General features: G+C 33.4%; 1 long non-coding RNA gene and 1 pseudogene across 1 annotated transcript; one reads left to right on the forward strand and one right to left on the reverse strand.

Moving 5' to 3' along the window:
* Window positions 1–2,863: 2,863 nt before the first annotated feature.
* LOC101260749 (abscisic acid receptor PYL2-like) lies at window positions 2,864–3,831 on the reverse strand (annotated as a pseudogene).
* Window positions 3,130–4,068, forward strand: LOC112941968 (uncharacterized). The gene is made up of 2 exons (XR_003247639.1): window positions 3,130–3,270; window positions 3,620–4,068. It is a non-coding gene; the product is annotated as an uncharacterized lncRNA (long non-coding RNA).
* Window positions 4,069–26,908: the final 22,840 nt, after the last annotated feature.

Below are 26,908 nucleotides of genomic sequence, written 5' to 3' on the forward strand. Positions count from 1 at the left end.
TATTTTAAATAATAATTTAATATGAAGAGTAGTATGAAAAAATAATAATAAACTCTCTTGCTTTGTTAAATGAACTAGTAAAATGAATTTTTAACGTACGGGTCAGTAATGTATACGGACCATGTAAAATGAAATGAGAGAATAACTTAAATTTATATATAATAGTAGACACAATTGTTACTCACTCTGTCCAATCATAATCGTTCATTATTAAATTGGTATACTCTTAGAAACAACAAATAATGAGGATAATATTATTAATATTTTGAAAAATGTATTAAATATTGAGCGGCGTATGTAATATCAATGTTAAAATAGACACACAAAAAAAGATAAATTATTTCTTGACAAGTAGGATGGAGATATTACTAACATGAAGTTACACATTAATCCTATGTTTACTTTAAGATTTGAATTTTGAGTAATTTGAATCGTCACCTATTTTAATCACTTCTTAGAAGAAGAAAAACGATTACTATTGTTAGAAAAAAAACAGTAAGCCATCATCCTGGAAAAATTGAAAGTTTAGCTTTGACCATTTGAATTGAAGTGAAGAATAAACGTAAGAAAGTTGAAACTCACTTTTCTTTTCAATTATTAAATCCTTTTTCATTGTATGTATATTGTTAATCTTATTGATATGCATAATATTGAAGGAATGGTTCATGTTTAAACTTTAATAGTACAATAGTTAAGCTTAAGGCTGGAATATACACAATATTTCTGACAAAAAAAAGTAATTTTAAGGAGTAGAAATTAGTGTTTGGCTAATTAAGTTGAAAAACACTTTAGTCAATATTTGAACATTGATTTACTTTTTAGATTTTGAAGAAAATAGTTTTTGTTATTACTCATTAATATTATTTTTTGCCAAAAAAATAATTGATCAAATACCTTCTTCGCTACATAAAAAATAATCATTATTAATTGCCGCTAAATATGAATTTTAGCGACAATTAATACTTCACAAAAACCTTTAGCAATATTAGTTCTAATGACATTTAACTAATACCGATAAATACTTTAACACTCTTTTTGTTAATGTCAATATTTAATACTGCTAAAAGTTATTTTGTTATAGTGCTTTAAGATGAGCAATTTTTTCTTAAAAGTCAACACGTTGATTTCTAGAAATTAAGTCAAAAGGTTATTAGTTGCAAGACCACAATCCACATAATGAACATATATTATATGTGAGATTATGTATATACACATATCATTAATAATTTTGTACAACTAATTGTCTCATAATCTAGATATGAGTGGACAAGATACTTGAGACGGCTACTCATAATGATATTATATCAAACGTGAACGTCAAAGTTGAGATAATTATATAAGATCATCAAAAGTGAAGAAATAAGTGGTTAAAAACAACTTAATATCACAAGTTCCTTAAGGTAAAGTCACAAGTCTCTCAAGGTATTCATATCCATATCTAACCTATCGTTGTCTTTGAAATTTTTAGATTTAGACAAAAGGATTTTCAAGAGTACACATGCAAAAGCAAAAGTTCATTTCTAACAACTCCCTTTTATGGTTTGCAATGAAGTCCTCTTTTGCTATAAATTCAACACTTCTCCTACTTAAAAAAATATAAAATTAGCTATGGAATTCGTAACTAAAACTACCTATAGCTGATTCAATTTTCTTATAATCCATCGTCAACCCATGGCAAATGAAATTAGAATTATATTATTTAGCTATAAAATTTTATCTGTCGTTAATTTCGTGTTCTCCTCTGTATATTTTTATAAAATGGAGAACTCAAAATATTGATAAGGCCTTTGCCTTTTCAATCATATATAAAGTGGGGGACAACATGTAACACTCACACATATATCTATAACTTGATACTTATCATAAGCTTCGTTAGCTAGGGCCTATGATGTCCTTTTTGTGCAATACATAAATTTAAAGTTTTTCCGCTCTTCACTTATAATAAGAAACAAATTTTCTTTTCAATTATTCACTAAAAGAAGAAAAGTGTTTCATTAGAAGTTGACGTTAAGAGAATTATCCACTAATTAATTGGCTGATTAGTAGTTACGACACATATCAAATTCAATCTAGTTTAATTTATTTTTCTAATTTACCTCTTACAAACTAATTGTGTGTATTTTATTTGCATCATCTCAAACAATAAGTACATTCTATTATTGTTTCAATGTTCTCATTTTGATCACTTTTGTCTATTAATTATTTGTTCACTAAAAAAAAGAATTTAATCAATATTTCACTGATTTAAAAATCATAACATGGTCTAATGAATAAAATATGAAATTTTACTCGGAATAAGTTGGATATTCCGTAGAATATTCCACCTTAGCTTATCTACAAAGAGAGACGTTTCGTTATTGTAACGTTTTACTTCTATTTATTTAGAAAACAAATTTCACTTTTTTCAAATTATATTTAACTATCTTTTCATGTACGTAATGTACTAGTTGTTGATTTTCATGTTTTCTTTTTCCACTGCTATTCAAACAACATTTATATATATTTTATATGCTAATATGGTGAAGATGCATTCGAGAAATAAGAACCGATCGATATGTACATATTAATTATCTAGGTAGTTCTGTATTTAAGAAATTATTCACATTTGTGATACAAAAATAAATTTAAAATAATTTATACATTGTGAAACTTTTACATTATCGAAGTTAAAGTTGACACAAGTACACAACAAGTAGTAACTCTAAATGAGTACCTTGTCCAAATATAAAAATAATTCAATTCAAAATGCGGCCAATTATATCATGGAACCATACAAGATCTAAAGCTAAACTAGAAGTAATTAATTATTAACTTGCAAGTTGGCAAATATTTAAGGACCATGAACCCAACGAACCAATAATAATTCACGAAAAAGAAATTGATATAGTTGGCAAACAAGAAAAAGATGAATAATGTAACAACCACCAAATTGAAACTATATAAAAAAAATATATATATACTACAAACTAACTTAATCTCCAAGTTGCAAAGAAAACGAACCTAACCACTAAGAAATACTCCACTAGTTATGAATTTAAAAGAGATTTTCCCTTTTATATATATATATATATATATATATTATTATTTTTTTTAAAAAAATATAATAAAAAAACGGAACAATACATATCACCATGAACCACGAGCAGGGAGACATGTATGCTCATTCATGGCCATGCATAGCCGCCATTGCGACTACGCCAAGCTTCTGCAAGTTCAATTTGACGACTGTATCAGTAAACATTTTGGTGTCTTCTCCAGTATTCCCTTGCGGTATATCCACAATATATGACTCCAATACTATAGTATAAGCTTTTCCATTTTTCTCAAATTCATTCACAGATGTAACGGATTTATAATTATTGAGCCTATGCTCCCCTCCTACCACCTTAAAACTCAGAATATGCTTCTCATCGTCTAGTATCTCTAGTCGCTCTGTGCTTGTAGATGCAGGGATCCCAGACACAACGGATACTTCTCTTATGCTTCCCACTCCACCATCACCTACAAATTACATTTTAATAAGAGGCCTTATATTTATCGTTACCCATACACAAATTTTGAAAGAAGATTTAATTAGCGAGGCTTTAATTAATCAGTATATATACCTGTCATCTTGCAGCTCTTGATGAAATGCTTGTATTTCTGGGGATTATCGAAGCGCCGGACGAACGGCCATACGACGTTTGCTGGTGCTTCGATCCGCTGTGTTATGAGTGAAGTGCAAGTGTTTGATAAATCCTCAAAGGTATGGTAGTTTCGAATCTATGGCTCTAACTCAACGAATTCTTCTTGTTTAAGTCCATGAGGAACTTGACAATTAGTACGAGCCATGATTGTGATAAGAAAATATTGTATAGTTTCTAGTTTGGTTTCAATTTGAAGAATAATAAGTAAGACTAATATAACAAATTAGAGAAGTCAGCTTTCTTTCATTTGTCTTGGAAATAGACAGAGAAAAAAAAAAGTACTAGTAATGGAGGATATGGGGCTTGGTTTGTTTAATTTATTTACCTTTTCAACTTTTTTTTTTTATTATTATTATTATTTGGATAAATTTTTTTTGACAAATATGACCTTCCTTTGCCATATTATAACCAACATGTCAGAAATTTACAAGTGAGATATTGTCTTTTTCCAAAATAAAGGATTAAAAACAAATGAACAAGATATGTAGTATAGTATTAGTATGAATTGACCAAGATAAAGCTAGATTTAGGAAGCATATAACATGCAAACAATTACTATATTTGTTGTTACTGTCATAAAAATAATATTTAAAAAAATTGGTTAAAGTTACCTAACATATATATATTTTATAAAGATTCCTTACATCTTACTATTATAAGTAAAGTATTTATAGTGAGGGTGTGGGTTGGATGGAGGGCTTAGATTTTTATGCTTACTACTTAAGGTACACTTTCCTTATTTTAAGCTAGTATTAGCAAATAATTGGTAAAGATTATGCACTAATCACACATTTTAAGACTAGATGCTTTAAGAAACTTTTTTTATTTTTTTGTGCATACACATGAAAAGAATAGACCACATCATAGAGTTTAATGTCTTAAATTTTAAAAAAATGTATTTAGCTCAATAATAGAGTGTGTACAGCTATTAATTTACATCCTACGTGTTTAGACCTTCTATACATTTACGATTAAAGAATCTTAGTAGCTCACGTTGCATTAAAAATAGCTTTTTTCAATATAATAAATACACACATTAACAAGAATGTATAGCCTTTATCGATATTAATTTTGTCAATAAATTTAATGACATTACAGGTTTTTGCGATATTTATAAAAATGATAAAATATAATCATCACTAGTAATTGCATCTATAATAAGAACATATTTAGTACTTTCTTTGTCCTTAATTACTTGTTCATTTTTCTTTTTTTTAGTTGTCCTTGTCCGTCTTTATATATCAAGAAAGAACAATTTCTTTTACCCGTTTTATCTTTAATAAATCACTTTAAAAAAAGTAGAACTTTTTGAACTTATATTTTTATTTCATCATTTTCATAATTAATAGGGATAAAATGATAAACTCATTATGTTAATAATTATTTTTTTATAATAGGTGTATCAATTCAAAAATAAACAAGAAACTAAGGACGAGTAGCAATTAAGTTATTGTCATTAATTATTATCGCTAACAATCTTCTATGATAGTGTCACCTAAACATATTTAGCAGCAATTAACTCTCTCTCGAACTTTCTCTTTTTATAGGAGTTCAATTTTGGCAATTCTCTCCCCTATTTGTCATCTCCCTAGCCCCATGTACTCTCCAAAAAATAAGAGATGATTTACTGAATAATAATATTTATGAATGTCGAAATAAATTTTTCATAATCATTTACAAATTTATAAGAGAAAAAAAGATATTTATTTTTTGATATTTACATACAAATATCTTATAAAACAAAACATAAAACTAAATAAAATTTATAAAAGTAACTACTAAATCGCGAATATCGCAACCCCTACTAAATGATGGATAATGCTATTAGTCTCATTTGTGAATTAGGTGAAAGAAAAGGGGCAAAGAAGTCAACAAAAAATTAGAATTAGGGAATAGTCTCCATCTTTGAAAAGAGGCAAAGGTGTTGGTGTTGTAGATTCGTGGATCATGTGAGTGCAGGATTCCACTTCACCTTTTCATATTGCCTCTGCTATTTACTCATGGGGTCATCACCCACAATAATATATATTTAGCGATTCATCAAAAACAACTTATTTTATTATTATGATATAAATAATTTAAGAATTACTTAATATCTTTAGATTTCAATCAACATAATATAAAATATTGATCGTGCATATTCTGAAATTATATATCTCATACCAATTATTACTTATTATTCTAAAACATTTAATTATTAAATCCCTATTTATTTGTCTAATATTCTTATGGTGATCTAGATAGAACCCTCCTGTAGGTTTCATTATTATACTATTGTTCTTCTACAGCTTAATTTGTTTCATTAAGATAGTTTATACATTTTGATTTGTCATAATACTCATTTTATGCGTATGATTAACTAATTAAAGATACGCATTTCAAACTAATTTTGAATAGACCTTTTAGTTGAAAACTTGTAACAAATTAAATTTATCTATATTACTTCCCAATTTTTGTGAAAAACGTGAAATTAAAAATCATGATTGTTGGAGTATTTCAACCTAGGTGTAGAAAAATTTCTGCCTAATATCAAATAAACCATTAATCTAAATTTTAATTAGGGTTTGTCTTGATTTTCCTATGGTGTTTGGTTTTATTCAAAAAAAAATATTTTGTAGAAACTATGTTTCTCGTTAAAAAAGACTACATATATAAATTATTGGAAGAGAAGTCTTGAAATAAAATATAACAATTTAATCGTTAATAATTTTTACTTATGACGATATTATTTTCTCTACAATGATGAAATACAATAAATATATTAAAATTAACCACGATATTTGACTCTTACCAAAACTTTGCCATATATGGAAATTTTGACTAACTTCTATAAATAATGTTAATAAAAACTCAAATTGCTTTTTTGTCACACAAAAGGATATAAAAAAATCAACTGATAGTTGCTTTATATCAAAGAAACAATCCAGAATTCTAGATAAAGTTATGTCAATTAATATTATCTCAATTTTATTTTTTTTATCTAAGAAAACAGAAAGTTAATGGAATTGTTAGATATTGAAATTGAGAATAAGAATTTGGATGGATTCAGCAAGACAAAAGTCTGTCTTATTCTCGATCCAAGAGCTGTTGTCTGCTACCGTTGCAACAGAAACAAAAAACACACAAAAATATTTACCACACAGCCAAGTATAGGATTAATGATTAGAACTATGCAAAGTTTTGGTGTGCACAACGTAGCATAAAAGATTCCGGAAAAAAAATCTGAAATATATAAATTTTGATTGAAATTGTTGAAATAATTTTAGATTTTGGATAAGACCTATTATTTTTTACATTATTTAATAATGTATTTTAAAGATAACATAATTAGTCAGCAGGATAAATTACTATTTATAATGATACAATATTTATAATATTCAGGTGAACATCTACATATCTTTAAAATACACTATTAAAAAGTGCAGAAATAATAAATTATACCAAAATTTGAAATTATTACAACGATTTCGATCAAAGTTTAAATATATTTCGAATTATTTTTTTTATAAAGATTAAAGATATTTAATAAAATACTTTGCACACTAATAGAGCATTATGTGTGAAATCAAGGGTTAATCGAATTCTTTCTGTTAGAAAATGACACTAGAAGAATAATTTCTATTTATGTATGAATACAAGTTTTGAATCTCTACTTCAATTAGCAGCCAAAGGATGTATAATGTGTAGCCCATTGTTGTGGTTCCCATCTCACTAGAGACATTCTTTTGACCTCTTTAAATCCTCTTAATTGAACATTGTGTATCCATCATGATTATAAAAAATGATTTACTTTAACTAGAGTTACTTCTAAACAATTCATCAAAAAAATTATTAGACATACAATTACTTTAGAAGTTTATATTTATATCGTCTCTCTATCACTATCACAACTATGAGATACGTGTAACGATCTATATACCAAAACATAGAAAAACTGTATTTATTTGTTTTTATCAAAATTTACTAAGATAAATGATATTTTTATGATCTCATGCAAAGTTTAATTTTCTAACTTCTCATGCTTGACCGAACAATGTTAAGAATTTGAATGGCAACGCTCATTCTTTATCTTATACAAAGGTAGACCCACACTTTCAGGAGGGGTACACATATACCTGTTAACTTTGGGAAAAAATTTATATGCATATGTATATTTATTTTAAAAAACAGGTAAAAACTACGACATAGATAACAATGCATTCATAAAAAGCAAAAAAAAATGCTAGAAAGTCATTCTTAATATTTTAAAATTTAAGTTCTCGAATCTAGTTAAAACTCTATTTCATTATTTGTCTATTATGTATAGTTTAAATTAAAAATTATATTTAAGAAATCTTTAAATTTTGAATTCTCAAGAGGAGATGACGAAAAAAAGATAGTTTGCAGTTAGATAAAGAAACAAATAAATGAGAAAAGTCCAAAAATAGTGTAAAAAGAAAAGCATAGGTTCCAACAGAAAGATTTGACAAGTTATAATTAATTGTTGCATCGTTTGGAGTGTTACGTTGTTTCCTTTTTAACTAAGCAAAAGATAGTATATTTCTCTTATATATTACAATACAATGTGAAAGCGGCTTCAAACTATTGATTGGTTTAAACTCTTCATGAAAATCGGTGCATTTTTTAGCCACTTGCCAACTTGCACACTGACAACAAAAAGTTCTCAGAGAAGCAAATGTACAAAAATAAATAATATGGCAACTCATCTGTTATTGGTTTTCCAAGGGGTGAACGCAGATTTATTGTTTCTTTCTTTGTATTTTTCTATACGCATTATTTCAATTTCTATTTACTTTCTAGCTTTTCTCTTTTCATCGTTTTCCTTTTTCCGTTCCATATCGGTTGATTGGTTTCAATTTTAAAGTTTATCGATTCAATTTATTGTTAGTTATTTAATTTTTTGGTTATTAATAGTTATTAATTTAATTGTATAAATTTAAGATTTAATACAAAAGAAATTATTTAAAAACAAGGTGATAAACAAAATAAATCATGCACATGAGTTGACACGTTGTCTTGCTTAAAACCAAACACTGTCATGTTGTTGAATAGCCGAGAGGGTAAGACAACCTCAAATAAAAGTATGAAAATGAACTTTAAGTCAATAATTTTATATAATAAATAGTATAAATATATTATTTAACTTATGATCCGAATATCGGTTAATCCATTTAGAATGAATCTCAAACCGTTTAGAATCGATAACTCGATGAAAATATAGACAAAATCATTATCAAAATGCTATCAAAGTCGCAAAAATAATAATAATCCATTATCGATAAATCATATATATATATATATATATATATATATATATATATATATAGAACAAATTGTTATGTGTACGTCATATTATTAGTTACAATTTTATTTTTAACAAATAATGTAAAACTTTTAAAATAAATGTGTACTTTAAAGATACGATTGTCTCTTTAATTTTTTTTCACACCTGAAATCTACATCCTTAACACACATTCGAAAATCAATGTTGGCTTCCAAGCAAATCTCAGTCTGGCTGATTGCTTAGTGGAAGTTTTGACTCGAGTAATTTAAAAACTTTAAAGAGAAAACATATAACTTAACTATCTCAAATAACTCATTTAAACAAAATATAATATTAACAAAATACTTTAAAGAGAGAAATTCAGAAAACAACTCAACCCTAGCTATGTATAAAACCTCTAAGTCCGACATTGTCACGATCCAACCAAGAGAAGACAAACTAATGCAAGAACAAATGCGGTTAGGGGCAGCAAACAAATCAACCAAAGCAAGCAAAATAAATCAACACACGAGATACCAAATTTAAAATGGAAAACCCTTTGGTATGAAGAGAAAAATTTACAAGGCTAAAGCTCCACAAAAATCAACAAGAGTTACAAAGTGTTCTCCAAAATGACCACTATAAAAATGTCAAACAATGAGCAACACAACTACAAATAACACCAAAAACTAGAGAAATAAAAGAAGTAAAATCACCAAAATGCAGGTACTTCACGAGTCGAAAGTTGGAGCTGTAGGACTCCAAATTAATCTCTCTCAGTTTCTAATCACAGATTAAGTTGAAAGAAATAAATTGTCCAAAAGTCAGCTCAATTGGACAAGAAATGAAGCGGGAACCGCAATTTGAAATTGATTGCTAGAATTTGTGCGAAAATTTACACTCTCTCTATATATATGGATGCTGACCAATCTCTTGTGATAATTCAAAATAAGACCTAAAAAAAATTCTTACATATGAACCATAATATTAGGCAAAGGTAGACTAGTTAAAATTAAGCTTTTATTTTATCCACATGAAAAAAAGGACCCAAAATCCAATCGTCAAAACAACAGATTTTTAAGTTACCTCTAAAGTTAGTACAATGCATAATCTTGAATACATTACGAAGAATTAATAAACTGTGGTTCATTCGTGTGATCGATAAGAATAACTTTGTAAAATTTGTAACTTGAGTTCGAATGTATATATCGTATAACAAATAATATAAAATATGTATGAAAAATATATTGATAAGAATATCTAATATATGTGTGTATATATTCTCTAAGAAGTGAATATGAAAAGTTTACTAATTATCATGTATATAATGTTTATATACATTTTTATAGAAAATGAATATGAAGTGTAACAAACACTTGGTGTGAAATCATATATATATATATATATATAATTGTAAACCTGTTTAGTCGTTTTGAACAACAAATTTTATTTCTGGAAAAACAGGCTGAGGCGACGGACCCCACGACGGACCGTCATGGGCACGACGGACCGTCATGGGCACGACGGACCGTCATGGGCACGACGGACCGTCGCAGGGTTTCGTTTCAAAACACTTAGAAAAATCTGAAATTGGGTACTGAAAATCGACTCTCTGAACTTCGTGACAGAATGGCAGGACGGACCATCACAGGCGTGACGGACCGTCACAGAGTCTTCAGTGAAAATCCAGTCTCTGAACCTTGCGACGACCTGCAGGATGGACCATCGCAGGCACGACGGGCCGTCGCAGATTGCGTAATCTAAGTCTGGGTCGGATTTCTTTATACGTTTCAAGGGACGTTTTGGACTATTCCTACTTTAATTATAAAGTTAGAGGGTTAATGTTAATAAGTCTAATTACTTGGGGGTTAAAAGAGGTAACCTTAAGTTAATTAGTGGGTTATTACTGCCATCTTTTATTCTTAATTATATGCTAATTAGGGTAAAAGAAAGAGGGTTTGAATAAAGAAAATAGAAAGAACAAGAAGAGAGAGAGAGGGTCAATCGAGAAGGGGAAACACAAAGCTTTGGAGAAAATTTGCTTGCTTGATCACTAATCTTCGGTGGAGGTAGGTTATGGTTTTTATGCTATCTTATAGTAAACTCTCAATAGCGAATGATATGTGTTGGTAGTATTGTAAACCCTTCTATATGCTTAATTGTATGCTTGCATGAATATGATTATGTGATTGTGATAAAATAAGCATGATGAAGTTATTGAATCCAAAATCTTGAAAGAAACCCTAATTCACATGTTAATGATGATGCCTTGGTATAAAAGAAGGCTTGATAAATTATATAATGAGATTCATGATGCCTTGGAATAAAAGAAGGCTTGATGAATTAGGGGATCGGGTGCCACGTTCTGGTACCAGGATAGAATGAGGATCGGCGTGTCACGTTCCGGTACCAGGATAGAATGAGGATCGGAGTGTCACGTTCCGACACCAGGGTAGTTTATGGATCGGGTGCCACGTTCCGGTACCAGGATAGAAATAGAGGATCGGGTGCCACGTTCCGGTACCAGGATAGAATGAGGATCGGAGTGTCACGTTCCGACACCAGGATAGTATGTGGATCGGGTGCCACGTTCTGGTGCCAGGATAGAAATAGAGGATTGGGTGCCACGTTCCGGTACCAGGGTAGAATGAGGATCGGAGTGCCACGTTCCGGCACCAGGATAGAATATAGATCGGAGTGTCACGTACCGACACAAGAGGAAGAAAGATAATGAAATCTTGAAAAATGTTAAAATACTCAATGTAATGAACCTAAGTGCCAAATGAGTATGGTATTGAGGCTTGAGTCCTCATGGATGAACTTGGTGGTACTTATTAATGATTTAGTACTTGTTGTTGCTATATGTTGAGTATTGTAGTTGATTTATGATATTGTCTGATATATACTGTTTTCTATTTTGAGTTGGCCGATGATACTTACTCAGTACTTGTAGTTGTACTGGCCCCCTACTTTTATGTTTTCTTCTTTGTTATTTGTGGAGTGCAGCAAACGTGCCGTCGTCTTCAACTCAACAGTAATTCTAGCCAGTCTTCGTCACACCGGATCTTCAGGGTGAGCTAATGCTTCTAGCTTGGACTGGATCTTCCTCTTCATGTCTTGATGCCTTGAAGTTCCGGCATGGACTAGCTGTTTATGTATTTTAGCTTCTTAGATACTCTTAGACTTAGTAATTTGAAGTAGATGTTCTTGTGATGATGACTTCCAGATTTTGGGGATAATAATAGTTGTTGAGTTTTTAGAAGTTATTGAATTAGTTTTTATTAATGAGTTTAAGTCTTTCGCATTACTTTCTGTTGATATTATATTGAAATGGTTAAGGTTTAGATTGGTTGGTTCGCTCACATAAGAGGGTAAGTGTGGGTGCCAGTCGCGGCCCGGATTTGGGTCGTGACAATAATACACTCAGTTTCATCTTAAGAATTTATCAAAAACCCAACACAACAAGATTTAGAATGAACCTCAAGAACACCTATCAAGAATTCATCAAGAACTCTAATCTTTAAACTTCAAGCATGAAATTTCGCTAAAAAAAATTCATGATTGGCGTGTGGTTGAACTGGCCCAAAACTATGGAAGCTTACATACCTCTTAGGAATTAAACTCATGACGAAAATCCGCAACTAAACTCAAGAATATTGACAAACGCCTAAATTGTTGCCTCTTTTCTCCTTTTTTCTTTTCTTGCCTTTTTTGAACTATCAAATAAAACCCTAGGTGTATATTAGGATTATAAAACTGAACCTAAAAGGATTATACTCCAAAAATATTACTAATAACGAATTTAATCTGATTGGATAAGTAAAGGACCAAAATACCCCTCATATTTTCGGCTAACTTTCCTTAATTGGACAGCCTAACTTCAAAAGGTCATATCTCACTCATACAAACTTGAAACTTAGCAAATTCGGTGTCTTTGGAAAGGAAATTCTAAGATATTTTCTATGATATCTTGTAGCACACATAACTAATTTTTTTCTAGGAGTTATGCTCGTTTGAAGTTGGCCCAAAACTCATACTTAGCCTAACCTGCAAAATTACAAAATTTGCTATCTCCAATTAAATTCTTTTATGAACTCAAGGTGCTAAATCTAGTGAATTGACCTTAATACTTAAGAAATTTTTAATTCCTTCGAAAGAATTTATTCACTACGAAGGGTGGTTCGAGTCTTAGCTCAAAAATTGTCTGGGGTGTTACAATAACTCCGCTTCTTTCGTTGTTGCGTTATCCAACTCGCCACTAGCTTCAGCTATATCATCTTTATTTCTCATATCACCTTCTACTACAGACAACATAGGTGGATCAATGGTATGCATACCCCCTTGAATAGTGACTTCTATGCAATGCCCATCATTTTTTGGGTTCTGGATAGTGTTGCTTGGAAGAGTGCCACGTTGACGTGGGTTATCTGTAGTAGACAACTGAGTCATCCATAACTCAAGATGATTCATTGAGACCATATGTGCATCCACCTTTTGTAGAATGCCACACAGATCGCCTCTCATCTCCTTGACATTCTCATCAGTTGTATCAAACCTCCTCATCATCTTCTGCATCATATCCTCAATACGCGCTATACTATCTCCACCTCCCCTAAGGGTAGCTTCCCTAATTTGAGGAGGAACATATGGCCCAACCTAATAGTTCTCGTTACCATAGTTCCAGTTGAAGTTTTCGCGACTCTAGTTCCCATCTCGGACATATTAACCCTCTCGGTTGTAGTTACAATAGTTCTGAAATTGGTTTCCTTGACCTTGACGCCAATTATTTAGATTGGAACCTTGGGCGTTTGGTTGGAAACCCCCCGTCTGATCATATTTAGATGGTGCCTAAATAGATTTGTTCATAGCTGCAATAACTGAAAATTGAAACTATAGCAAAAGAAAATCAATAAAATAGAGGGTATGCCTGCTTCGGGGCTCGTTTGACCTCGAAAATGGGCAAATTTGACATATTAGATGTCGAAAATCTGGATCACTAGAAAAATTGGTGAACTACAGCACACGAAATCAACAAAATAGGGGTATGCCTACTCTAGGGCTCGTTTGTCCTTCAAAATCAGTCAATTTGACCGTCAGGGACAACCAGGTCCATAGGTAAGGTCTTAAAGGACGTCTAGGAAATATTTTTGCATTTTATAGGTTAGAAATTTGGATCACAAAAAAATATGGTGAACTATAGCACATGAAAATCGACAAGATAGAGGGTATGCCTGCTTCATGGCTTGTTTGACCTAGAAAATGGGTCAGTTTAACCGTCAGGGCCAACCAACTTCATAGCTACGAGCGTCTAGAAATATTTTTTGCAATTTAGATATCAGAAATCTGGATAACCAAAAAAGATGATGAACTATAGCACATGAAAATTGGCAAAATTGGAAATATGCATACTTTGTGGCTCGTTTGACGTTGAAATGAGCCAATTTAGCCATCAAGGGCAACCGACTCCGTAACTAAGGTCTTAACGGACGTCTAGGAAAATTTCAGCATTTTAGACATCATAAATTCAGATCATCAAAAAATATGGTGAACTATAGCACACGAAAATCAGCAAAATAGTGAGAATGCATGTTCAAGGGCTCGTTTTAGCTAAAAAATGAGACGATTTGGTAGTCAAGGACACTGCTCTATACCTAAAGTCTTAACGAACATCTAGAAAATTTTTTGGCATTTTGGGCGTCAGAAATTTAGATCATATAAAAAGATGGTTAACTATAGCACCCGAAATCGGTAAAATAAAAGGAATATCTGATCCAGGGCTCGTTTGACCTCGAAAATGGGCTGGTTTGTTCGTCAAGGCCAACCAACTCCATATCTAGGATCTTGACAGACATGTAGGAAAATTTTTGGCATTTTGGACGTCAGAAATCTGGATCACCAAAAAGATTGTGAACTATAGCTCACGAAAATCGATAAAATAGGGGTATGCCTTCTCCGGGGCTCGTTTGACCTCAAAAATGGATCCATTTGGTAGTCAGGGTCAACCGACTCAATAACTAAAGTTTTAACAAATGTCTAGAATTTTTTTGATATTTTAAACATCGAAAAACAAGATCACTGAAAAAATAGTGAACTATAGCACATGAAAATTGAAAAAATAGGGGTTACATGTCCCGTGGCTCGTTTGACCTCAAAAATGGGTTGATTTGACCGTTAGAGCTTACCGATTTCATAACTAAGTTATTATAGAACAACTAGGAAAAATTTCAGTAATTTAGACGTGAGAAATACGGATCACCAAAAAAGATGTTGAACTATAGCACACAAAAATCAACAAAATAGGGGAAATCGCTTCTTCATGGCTTGTTTGACCTTGAAAATGGGTTAGTTTGGCTGTCAGGGCCAACTAACTCCATCGTTAAGGTTTTGACAGACGAATTACAAATAAAAGGGATATGCCTGCTCAGGGGCTAGTTTGACCTCAAAAATGGGCATGTTTGTTTAGAAAGCCAACCAAATCTACAGCTAAGGTCTTAACGAACTTCTAGAAAATTTTTCGACATTTTGAACTTCAGAAATTTGGATCACCAAAAAAGATAGTGAACAATAGCACACAAAAATTAGCAAAAAAATAGGGGGTCTGCCTGCTCCAAGGCTCGTTTGACCTAAAAATGGGCTGGTTTGTGATATACCGTGGTTTCACGGTATTATTAATACTTTTTCCTTAAGTTTAGTGTGTCCAAAAGCCTGTTTGTGCTAATGTTTATATAAGTTTCTCCTTATTTGCAGGAAATTTGTCCAAAGATGAATGCGGAGGTTTTTGAGCGAAGAAATGTAGAATAGACCACCTACGGAGCTTGTGACGGTCCGTCATGCTTGTGACGGTCCGTAGGTGGCAGCGTAGTGCAACTACTGAAGGAAGATGGGGAAGTCTGACCAAGTGTGGGGTTACGGAAAGTGTGATAGACCGTCGTGTCCATGACGGTCAGTCCTGCAGGTTCGTCATGAAGTTCAGAGAGGTAGTCCGAGTACCCATATTCCAAGAGTTTAAGTGTTTTGGAACGGAGACCCTCGATGGACCGTTGTGCCTGTGACGATCCGTCATACCTGCCGTCGAGGGTAATGAAGAGAGCAACAGAAGAAATTGCATCAAGTATGGGACGACGGAGTCCCTGACGGTCTGTCGTGACCACGACGATCCGTCGTGATGTCCGTCGATCCAGCCGCGTTTTGACAGATTTCCAGCAAATAGAGTCCTTTTTTAATTAGGTTTTTATTTTCTATAAATAGTTCGAAAAACCTCATTTTCGAGGTTAGACGCTGGATTATTTGGTTAGGCCCTTAATTATTGTTAGATTCTTGATTATTTTGAGATTCTTTTAATTGATTGTTGGTGATTTTTGTTGATTAATCAAGCGAACTTTTGGATTTTACTCTTTCTCATTGAAGTAAGTACATGAATTCTTATACCATATATTTGAATATTGTGATTATGACTATGGGTAACTAAACACCATAACTAGGGTTGTGGGAACCATAGGCAAATAATGAGGTAAAATCTAACTAAACTAACAATTCTAAAATAGTGTCTTGCATGTATTGATAATTCTTTCGCTTAGAAGTCTTTTTAACGGATGACCAACATTAGAACTCGCCTTAATGCTACTTGCCGGGCCAAGGAGGTAGATAATAAGAAAAGAATTATCAACATAGATTTAGTGTATACTATTTAATACACTAGTATTAATTGGTACGAGGTAATAACTTAGTCAAATATCAAATACGATGCTAATATGAGGTATAGATAAGGGTTAGGATAGAAACACATGTAGCCGGACCAAGGCGCGGAGTGAAATTTTCTAGATGCCGGACCAAGGATTTAGAAATACATAAATTATCACTTTGCATGCAAGATACTAGGAAAGAATTGTGATAGTTAGACTTATCAAGTTATGAACCTGTGGTGAACACGTAAACCCTAGTTACTTTGATTAATTGATTAAACTCCAACATTTGAAGCTGTTAGTTGTCTCCTTTTATTTCGCTAGTTATTTTCATTTATTTAGGAATAGAAACCCCGCTTTTCTTTTCTTTTGATCATTTTTGCTTTCCAAGGAAGTAATTAACTGAACAATAGTAATAATAGATTGAAGTTAAGTCTAAACTATTTTCCTCGTGGGAACGATCCCAACCTCACTAGTTGGGTTATTTACTTGACACGACCGCTTTACTTCTTATTTGAGAAGTAAGTTTGAGTGTATCAGTTTGGCTTTCAAGGCCAACCAACTCCATATTTAAGGTCTTAATAGACGTCTCGAATTTTTTTTTACATTTTTGACATCGGAATTCTGGATCACCAACAAATATAGTGAACTAGAGCACACAAAAATTTGAAAAATAGGGGATATGACTGTTTTGGGGCTTGTTTGACTTTTAAAATGGGTCGATTTTTCCGTCATAACACATAAAAATTACCAAATTAAGGGATATGACATCTTCTGGGCTCATTTAGCCTCGAAAATGGGCCATTTTGCCGTTACGGCCCACCAGCTCCATAGGTTTTGAACGGATGTCTAGGAAATATTTCTTCAATTTGGACTTCAAAAATTCGGATCACCAAAAAAATTGTGAACTATATCACACGAAAATAAAAAAAATAGGGGGAATGCATGCTCTGGAGTGCGTTTGACCTTGGAAATAACCTAGTTTGACCGTCATGGTCAACCGACTCCATAGCTAAGGTCTTAATGAACGTCAAGGAAAGTTTTTGGCATTTTGGACGTCAAAAATTTGGATAAGCAAAAAATATGGTGAACTATATCAAACGAAAATTTGCAAAATATGGGGTATTCCTATTCCGGGCTCAATTGACCTCGAAAATGGGTCGATTTGGCCGTTTGGGCCAACTGGATCTACAACTAAGGTCTTAACTAGTGTCTTGGAAAATTTTTGGCATTTTAGACATTGGAAATTTGGATCACCAAAAAGATGGTGAAATATAGCACACGAAAATCGGCAAAATAGTGGGTATTCCTGTTCCAGGGATCGTTTAACCTTTTAAATGGGTCGGTTTGGCCGTTTGGGCCAACAGGCTCCATAACTAAGGTCTTAACGGACATCTAGGAAAAATTTTGGCATTTTAGACGTTGAAAGTCCTATTCAGCAAAAAAGATGGTGCACTATAAAACATGAAGATTTTCAAGATAGGGGGTGTGCTTATTTCGGGGCTCGTTTGACCGTGAGGGTCAACTGGCTCCATAGTAAGGTATTAACGAATGTCTAAGTATAATTTTGGCATTTTAGAGATCCAAATAAGGATCACCAAAAAAGATGGTGAAGTATAGCACATAAAAATGGTTCTCTTTGGCTGTCAGGGCCAACCGGCTAATAAAATATATCTCGAAAATTCATGGTCAATGGGTATAAATGTTATTATTAAAAATTTAAGTAATCTTTTATAAAATAAAAAAATGCATAATTAAGGTTGTAACGGGTGTCTAGGAAAATTTTTGACATTTTAAACGTAGGGAATTCGAATCACCAAAAAATATGGTGAACTATAGGACACGAAAATCACCAAAATAAGGGTATTCCTGCTCTGGGGATCGTTTGACCTTGAAATAGACCGGTTTGACTGTCAGAGCCAACCGACTTCATAACTAAGGTCTTAACGGACATCTAGGATATGTTTTGACATTTTAGACGTTGGATTTCCGGATCACTAAAAAAGAAGGTGAACTATAGCACACGAAAATTGGTAAAATCAAAAGTGTTCCTGTTCTGGGGCTTGTTTGACCTCGAAAATGGGCCGGCTTGGTTGTCAAGACCAACCGACTCCATAGTTAAGGTATTAATGGGAGTCTAAGAATAATTTTGATATTTTAGATGTCTAAAATCAGGATCACCAAAAAAGATTGTGAACAATAACACAAAATTGGGCCGATTTGGCCGTTAGGGTTAACTGGCTAATCAAACATATCCCAAAATTTTATAGTCAATCGGTATAAAATGTTATTACTAAAAATGTAAGTAATCTTTTATAAAAAAAATAACGCAAAATTCAAAAATTTTAATATATCGACTGTTCGTCTATCCATTGAATATATTAAGAAAAATTCTCTAATTCAAAATATCCAAGATATCGACAGTTTGTCCCTTTATCGGAACCTCTGTTGCCGCCGTTAAACAAAAGGGCAATTTAGGTTAGGGTATTTCATGTATGGTACCTTTGTTATCAGTTTCTCTATGTCTTATGTGCTTTAACTTTCGAACTGAAAGTGTATCAAGTTAAAACAGTGTTTGTTTGATGGCTTAGTCATAGACGATTTGGGAGATATGAAGAGCAATTTCTGTCCTAAATTTATCCCTATATAAAGATTAAGAATTTTTTTATCAAGTATGAATGTCTTGACATACTATGTGATATTCTTCACAAGTGTTGGAACTTGATGGACACTAACCTGAATCAGTAGAACCTAATTCCTATTGCTCCATCCATTTGTGCAATTTGACTTAGCTTGAATCCATTTTGTTGATGACATGCAAGACAACGTCTATTTTTCTTTCCTTGTTGATGTTTTCCTTGGTATTGAGACCAAACATGTTTTTTAATTGCACTGTTCAAGTTGTTTGGTGTATCCTTGTTTGATGGGGGTAAATTTTTGAATACCTGAAGTTACATAAAACTATATGCTTGGTATTTTATTTTCCTCCAATGAAATTTAACCCGAGTTTTTGTATCTATCCTTGCACTTTATTGACTACTAAGCCAAAACATTTGGGTGCAGGACAACATAAGGAAGTTGAAATGAATGATTTGCCTCCGAAAAGTATTATCATTTACTTGTTCCTTTGGTACAAGGAAAGCATAAGCAAAAGGTTTTGATCCACAAATTGTTCTTTACATGTGAACTTATGACTTATGATGATATTTGACGAGTCAATATTTTCTAAATTTGTCTCAATCTAAAGATTATGATTTTTTTTATTAAGTGTGAATTTCTTGACATATTATGTGATGTTCTTCAAAATTACCCGAACTTGATGGACACTTACCATGCGTCCTTGTTAACTTTATTATTTCCTGAGTTGATTCCAATCAAGCTAGTGTCTGGAAGAAGAACATTTAATGTATGGTAATTTTGTTATTAGTTTCTTTGTCTTATGTGCTTCAAATTTCGAATGGAAAGTGTATCACGTCAAAATGTCTTGTGTTTCACATCTCAACTACAACTTGTGTAATTGAAGGTTTCTCTACTTGAGTATTTGCCTATGAAGTTTGTTCATTTATTGTTATCTATTTGAATTTTTTTAGACTAAACCTGATTTTATCAGTTTTTATGTTATCTATATTAAGCATATTTTATCACATAAAATGTGTATGTGTTTCTGCTAGTTCTGGCATGTTGTTGTTGCTGAACTCGAAGAATTAAAAGAGCAACTACTTTCACAAGCAGCTATAGTTCCTGCTGCTCCAGTCCATGTTCCTGTAGGGAAGCAACTTGCTCGGTCCATTCCTTCTCTACTAGTCCTACCTCTACTCTGTGTGATGTGTTTCATATCTCAACTACACCTTGTGCAATTGAAGTTTTTTCTACTTGCGTATCTGCCTCTGAAGTTGGTTCACGGTGGACGGTTTTAGTGGATATTTAAGGAGAGGTCTGTTTCTTTGTGGGGTCTATTTGATTTCTAATAGGAGAAGTACTCGCGGGTATGATGATGGGTCTGTCTATGATAGACAACTTGAACTAAAAAAGTCAGAATGGATGTTGAATTCCTACAAGATGCTGGAAGCTGATTCTGACAAGTCCATTAGTTTTTGGTATCTTTAGTATGAACTTAATAACGTATTTAACCATATCTTGATACTTTCGTCTTATATAAAAGAATATGTTGATCTATATGATCTTGTAGATTTCTCATCTACTCAGTCATTTCCACAGCAGGGGATTATAGGTTACTAGAATTGAGTGTGTATAATAATATTCCCACCAGATGCTGGCAATATTTTAGCATTTTGAACATCGGAAATATGGATCAGTAAAAAACATGCCTAACTATAACACACAAAAATCGAAAAAATAGGTTTGGCCATCAAGCCCAACCGACTCAATACTAAGGTTTTAATGGACATCTAGCAAAAATATTGGCATTTCGAAATTGATATCACAAAAAAAGATGATAAACTATAGCACACAAAAATTGGCAAAATATGGGGTATGCCTTCTCAAAAACTTGTTTGACCTAGAAAATGGGCCATATTGGTCTCAGGGCCAACCAGTTCCATACCTAAGGCAGGGCCAACCAGCTCCATACCTAAGGTTTCAAAAGATTTCTAGAAAAAATTTGGGTAATTTAGACATCATAAATCCATATCACACCAAAAAATATGGTGAACGGTAGCACACGAAAATTGTCAAAATAGGGAATATGCCTTCTCTGGGGCTCATTTGACCTCGAAAATTGGTTGGTTTGGCCGTCAGGGCCAACCGAATCCTTGGTTAAGGTCTTAACGGATGTCTAGGAAAAATTTTGATATTTTGGACATCGGAAATTTGGATCACCAAAAAAGATGGTAAACAATAGCACACGAAATTTGGCAAAATAGAGGGTATGCCAGCTCAAAACTTGTTTGACCTTAAAAATGGTCCGATTTGGACATCAAGACCAACCTTCTCCATAAGTAAGGTCTTAACTGACGTCTAGGAAAAATTTTGACATTTTAGACCTCTGAAATTTGGATCATCAAAAGAAATCGTAAAATGCAGCACACAAAAATCGATAAAATAGAAGGTGTGCCTGCTCCAGGGCTCATTTGACCTAGAAAATAGACCGGTTTGGAGCCACCTTCTAAACTGGAGGCATCCCAGTAGGTGATTCAATCAGTGTGTGCTTCTTATCAGACTGGGAGACAGTGACTTGTTTGCAATTCACAGTTATTTTGCCAATGATATCATGACAATTTCTCTGAATTTGTTATAGGTGGTTCAAACGCTGCAATGAGTTAATAATGACCAGGAGTCAATACATTGTACAACATAGGTGTTTGATAACAAAACCCACTTAGAATTTTATCGTGGTAAGCGAGGCTTATCCCATGGGTAGAAATATACTTTAGAATCCAGAGAATTCAGCCTCTTGAGAAACAAGATGTTAGCTGACAATTAAGAAACCAAAGTATCAGCCTCTCGGGAAACAAGATGTTGTTAGCTGACAATTACATTTGATGTTGTCGGAATTGGATCTATCGAATATTGTGGAATAGAGAATGACCTCCTCTTCCACTGATTATAAATTCAAAAAAACCACTTCCCATCAAAAAAGGTCCAAGTCTTGAAGAAACTGTACCCAAAGGAAAGTTGACATGGACATGCACACCAAACCTAATATGGTCTGGTCCTCTTGTAAATTTTGTGTACTCAAAAGTTGTCATTCTGCTCTTCTACTAGATAAGAACCCTCAATTTACTATGATCACCATACACTTCAGCTTATAAATTTAACTTTCTAAAGAATAACTAAATTCAATTCATATTTCTTAAATAGACTAATGATAATTTAGGACAAGTTCACCAACAATTTGAAGATGATAATTGCAACCTGAAGATCACCTATATTATTAGTTCACTTCATGAAAATACTAACTAATACCCAATGATATACCGATCCCTTAAGAAAATAACAAGACTCGGATTTTATGTAAGTACACCAACATGCATAGGTCCATTATAAAGATTACATTCAATAACTTACAAAATATAGAATTTTAAGTGTTGTTCTTGCACTAATTAACACTTTCGAAGATCTAAGGAGTTAGATTCAATGCTAACAATTCAAAATGCAAATGATATTAGTATAAGTAGTAAACAAGTGAGGGAGACTAAGGACAACTGGAAAGCTTAGTCATCAACAAGGTAAGGCTGCATACGACAAACCTAATATGGTCTGGTCCTCCTGCAGTTGGGGTGGAGTTATACGTTTATAGTCAAAGGCAGTCTGTGTAAAATGGAAAGCACCAAGACTTTGGGAAGAGCTTGCGTTCGACATAGTCTTCTTTTCGGTGTCGTGCCAGAAGAAGTTTGTTCTCTATTTCGTCAGTTGGAGCTAACTCTTGCTCCCTCCTCTGATGCATCTTTTAATACACTATCAAGGCCCTCCTATCCTGTTCCACCTGCGTATGTTTTTTATAGCATGAGACTCAGCAGTGCGGCTAGATCGGTGCCTGTTGCCACAAACACATAGTTCGAGCGGTGCCTCAGCAGGTGCCTTGAACAAGGCCTCAAGAACAGTATCTTCAGCTAGCTGTGGGAGCATGCTCTGGCTAAGTCTCCATCATCTCGAAGATAACATCTACATTAGCTCGTAAACTAGCCAGCTCAATCTGAATGGCAGTGAGATCAATGATGGGGGCTGGTCGTGCCAAAACTCACAACTAAAATGCGTCTAGGTGTTTGTAGACTTCTTGAATCTACTGCTCCGTTTGCTTGGCCACCCTTTTTTCAATGTGGTCGTCGGCTTTTGCTATAGACTTCTGCATCCAACTGTATGTGATGGAGCAGGGTGGCCATCTGTGCCTCGAGTTTCTTAATTGTAGCCAAGGAAAGCACCATTGTTGGACCTAGAAGAGCCAGGGGCCCTTTAGGCAACATGATAAGAAGATGTCGGGGTGGGTCGACATGCTTTGATATTGAAAGGTCAACCACATTGTTCCTGCTCCACCGTTTCTGCAAGATTGTTGCCCAATTTTGAAACCTCGACCCGGGGCCCTCTGCAATTGCCGCCACATTAGCCTCATTTTTATGAGGCCTATATCCAATGTCTCGGTCAGTCGACAGAGTGTATCACGGTGCTAGATTGGTACTCCGACGTCCCTGGACATCTGAAATATCAAACAATGAAATGGGTAAGTAGTGGAGGACTTAAACACCCTCTTATGTATCTTCTCCAGCATCATCCGCACAAAGTCAATCTCCAACCCTACTAGTAGTTCTTTCACCATGAATGCCCTGTCCCATTTGAGTATCTTGTTGTCCTTTGTGGGTGATACTTTGTTTTGGTCCAACAACCAGAAGAGTTTGGCCACAAAGTTCAACATAACCTTCCTGATGAGCCATCGGGGTGCTATGACCCAGTTAGTCCGCTCACCATATACCCAATATATTAGGCCAGAGATATTTTCAGTGCTTCCTGCTTCTCGGTACTCCTCTAAAAATCACCTCCCCAAACTATGACCCACATGTAATCAAACTCCGTAGTGTTGAGTCTCTAGTCTAGACCAGTTGTGGGTCCGTATAGAAATCATCGAATGGTGGCTCGTAACATGTCTACCCGGCATCCTATGACCATTGGGTAGGTGATAGGGTCCTGTTTTATGGGTTTGACCTGCTTGTATATGGACCCTCGGAGAGTGGTAGCATAGGAATCATAGAACTCCCTCACAACCTCCTCGATGTATGAGCCCTTGTCCTGTGTCATCTAGTCACACTTGTGGAGGTTAAATAGTCGTTGCATTTCTGTCACGGTATGTAGGCTCACTGTGAGGACTCGTCGTTCCTCAGCAACCAATCGGGTCATCACCCCCTTCTCATTGATCATCTTGGCATCTCTGTAGATTTGTCATTGCCCTTTGACACACCACCAGTTTAGTTCATCTGCGACCGAATTAGGATCATCCGGTTAGTGTGTGGGTGCAGCTTCCGAGCTAGTAGTATCATCAGACGAGGCTCTTTGTTCCTATTTCTTTGATCTGTTGGCTCCCTAAGAGTAGGAACAATTTGCGTTGGTCGACTTGGACCCTGAAGATTGGGCAAACCTCGAGCCTGAAGCATTGGCGAACTCGGAGCCAGACATTGAGCCACATTCTAAACTGGAGGCAGCCATAGTTGGTGAACCGATCAGTGTGTGCTCCTCATCAGACTGGGACAGAGTGAATACGTTGGGGTTCACCTTCAAGAAGTTCCCCTAGTTGCTCGGAATGTTGATATCGGTGTTCTTGTGCCTGTAGGAACGTAGGTTGGGTCCATCTCTGTGTCGGTGTCTTCTTCAATAAACTAATAAGACAGGGCGACCGACTTGGATTTGCCCCTTTTGGAGTAGACCACTTCATCCTTTAGAGACATGGTATCTGTGGCGAATTTGTTTGTACCTAAATAGTTTAATGAAACACTCGAAAGAATTGTAGGACACTAAGAACATAACAAGAAAAAAAATTCACTTTCTACAGTTTTAGGTTGACGGGCCCCATCGATGGTTCGTAGATTGATCTACGGTCCATGAAACCCTTCCATGGTTTGGATGGATTAAACTTACTCTCTAATAGAAACGACGGATGTACAGAACGGCCCATCGATCTAACGACGGCCCGTAGTCCACATCCTTCGTTTCACATTTGTGTTTTTGCTTCTTTTTTTAACATACGTGGCTAACCACGGGCCCACCCCAATCGACGGTCCATAGGTTGAACGAAGTTCCGTAGACTGGCTCTCGTGACTGGGGCCTATGCCAGATTGCAGGCCCTTCTTCAGTTCAAGTTTCAACATTTAGTGATCAGTTTTAACAACAATCCAGTATATACATATATGTATAAAGTCTACTAATAAAAATGTATTTATATATACAGCGTGCGCTTCTTCCTTATGCTCTTCCTCATTTTCTTTCTATTACTTCTATTGTTTTGTTTTGTATCTTTTTTTTTTTTTTTTGAACATTTTCATATTGGCATTTGTTAATACTTTTAAAACATACATGAAGGTTAAATAGGCTATTTAAATTTAGTGTACCAACGTGTTTTTATTGAAAAAATCAGCTCGTTGAGAAAGAAGAATTGTTACAATGTATAAATATTATATAAATAGTGTATATAGTAAATATATTTTTAATGCATAGTTATACATCATATATACATATTTATACAATTTGATATATTATATATACATATGATCATTTTATTGAATTTTTCTTTTTACTTTTACAGTGAAGTAAAAAGTCCTTATGTGTTTTGCCTCAAATATAAATGAGTCATAGAACTCCATCCTACATAGAGTTAAGACCTTAATTTATCTAATATTATTTTAGTCTTTTATTTACAACCTTAACATTTTAATTACATATATGACATTTTATTATTAATTAAAAATCTATCCAATTTTTTGTTCTATTTTATTGGTTAGTGGACTAAATTTTTAGGAGTCGTATTTTATCTTATATTTTGATTAATATTATAATTTCAATGACAACTATATTTGGATACGTTTTCTTTAATAAAAATCTTACTATTTCTTTCATGTTAACCTTTTCTTTAATTAATTTTTTGTAAATTTTTTTTATCTTTCGTGTTAACCTTACACAGAAGAAATACCATTGATGCACTATTTTTTTCCTTGGTAAATGCATTGTTACTCACCTTTTTTTTTCATGTTTTTCTAGAAAAAGTTTTGAAACTCCTAGAAAACATTTCTCTTTGTTTCTTTTCAAAACAATCTCTTACAACACAATTTGTTTTAACTTTTTGAATAAATCAATTATATGTAAGAAATTTTCTTTTGATAATGCTCTTGGAAAGAGTCCTCGTTTGATGAAGGCTTATATCGATGTCAAGAGCCCAATTGTTTGTTCAAAACCAAAACTTACAATTGTTAATTTGAACAAGATTCGCATTATCATAGTGAATATGATTTGTATCATGTGGTTCATAAATTATTGAAAAAATATTTAAACACAATTTACACTTTGGTGGTCGATTTGGTACAATTATTGATGATATATTATTTTAAATAGTGACATGCATTAAGGAATATACTTTGGTATCTGATCGTGTATAATAATTGGTGATTTTTTGGTTATTAACCATAATATGCTTTTGATTACATATTGATGGATGATATAGTTAAAATATTGATAATTTATTGAATTCAATTTAATGGATGGTGATCGATTTGGTACAATTATTGATGATATGTTATTTTACATAGTGATATGTATTACGGAATATACTTTGGTAGTTG

Source organism: Solanum lycopersicum, chromosome 8 (genome assembly GCF_036512215.1).
Source record: "Solanum lycopersicum chromosome 8, SLM_r2.1".
Taxonomy (NCBI): Eukaryota; Viridiplantae; Streptophyta; class Magnoliopsida; order Solanales; family Solanaceae; genus Solanum; species Solanum lycopersicum.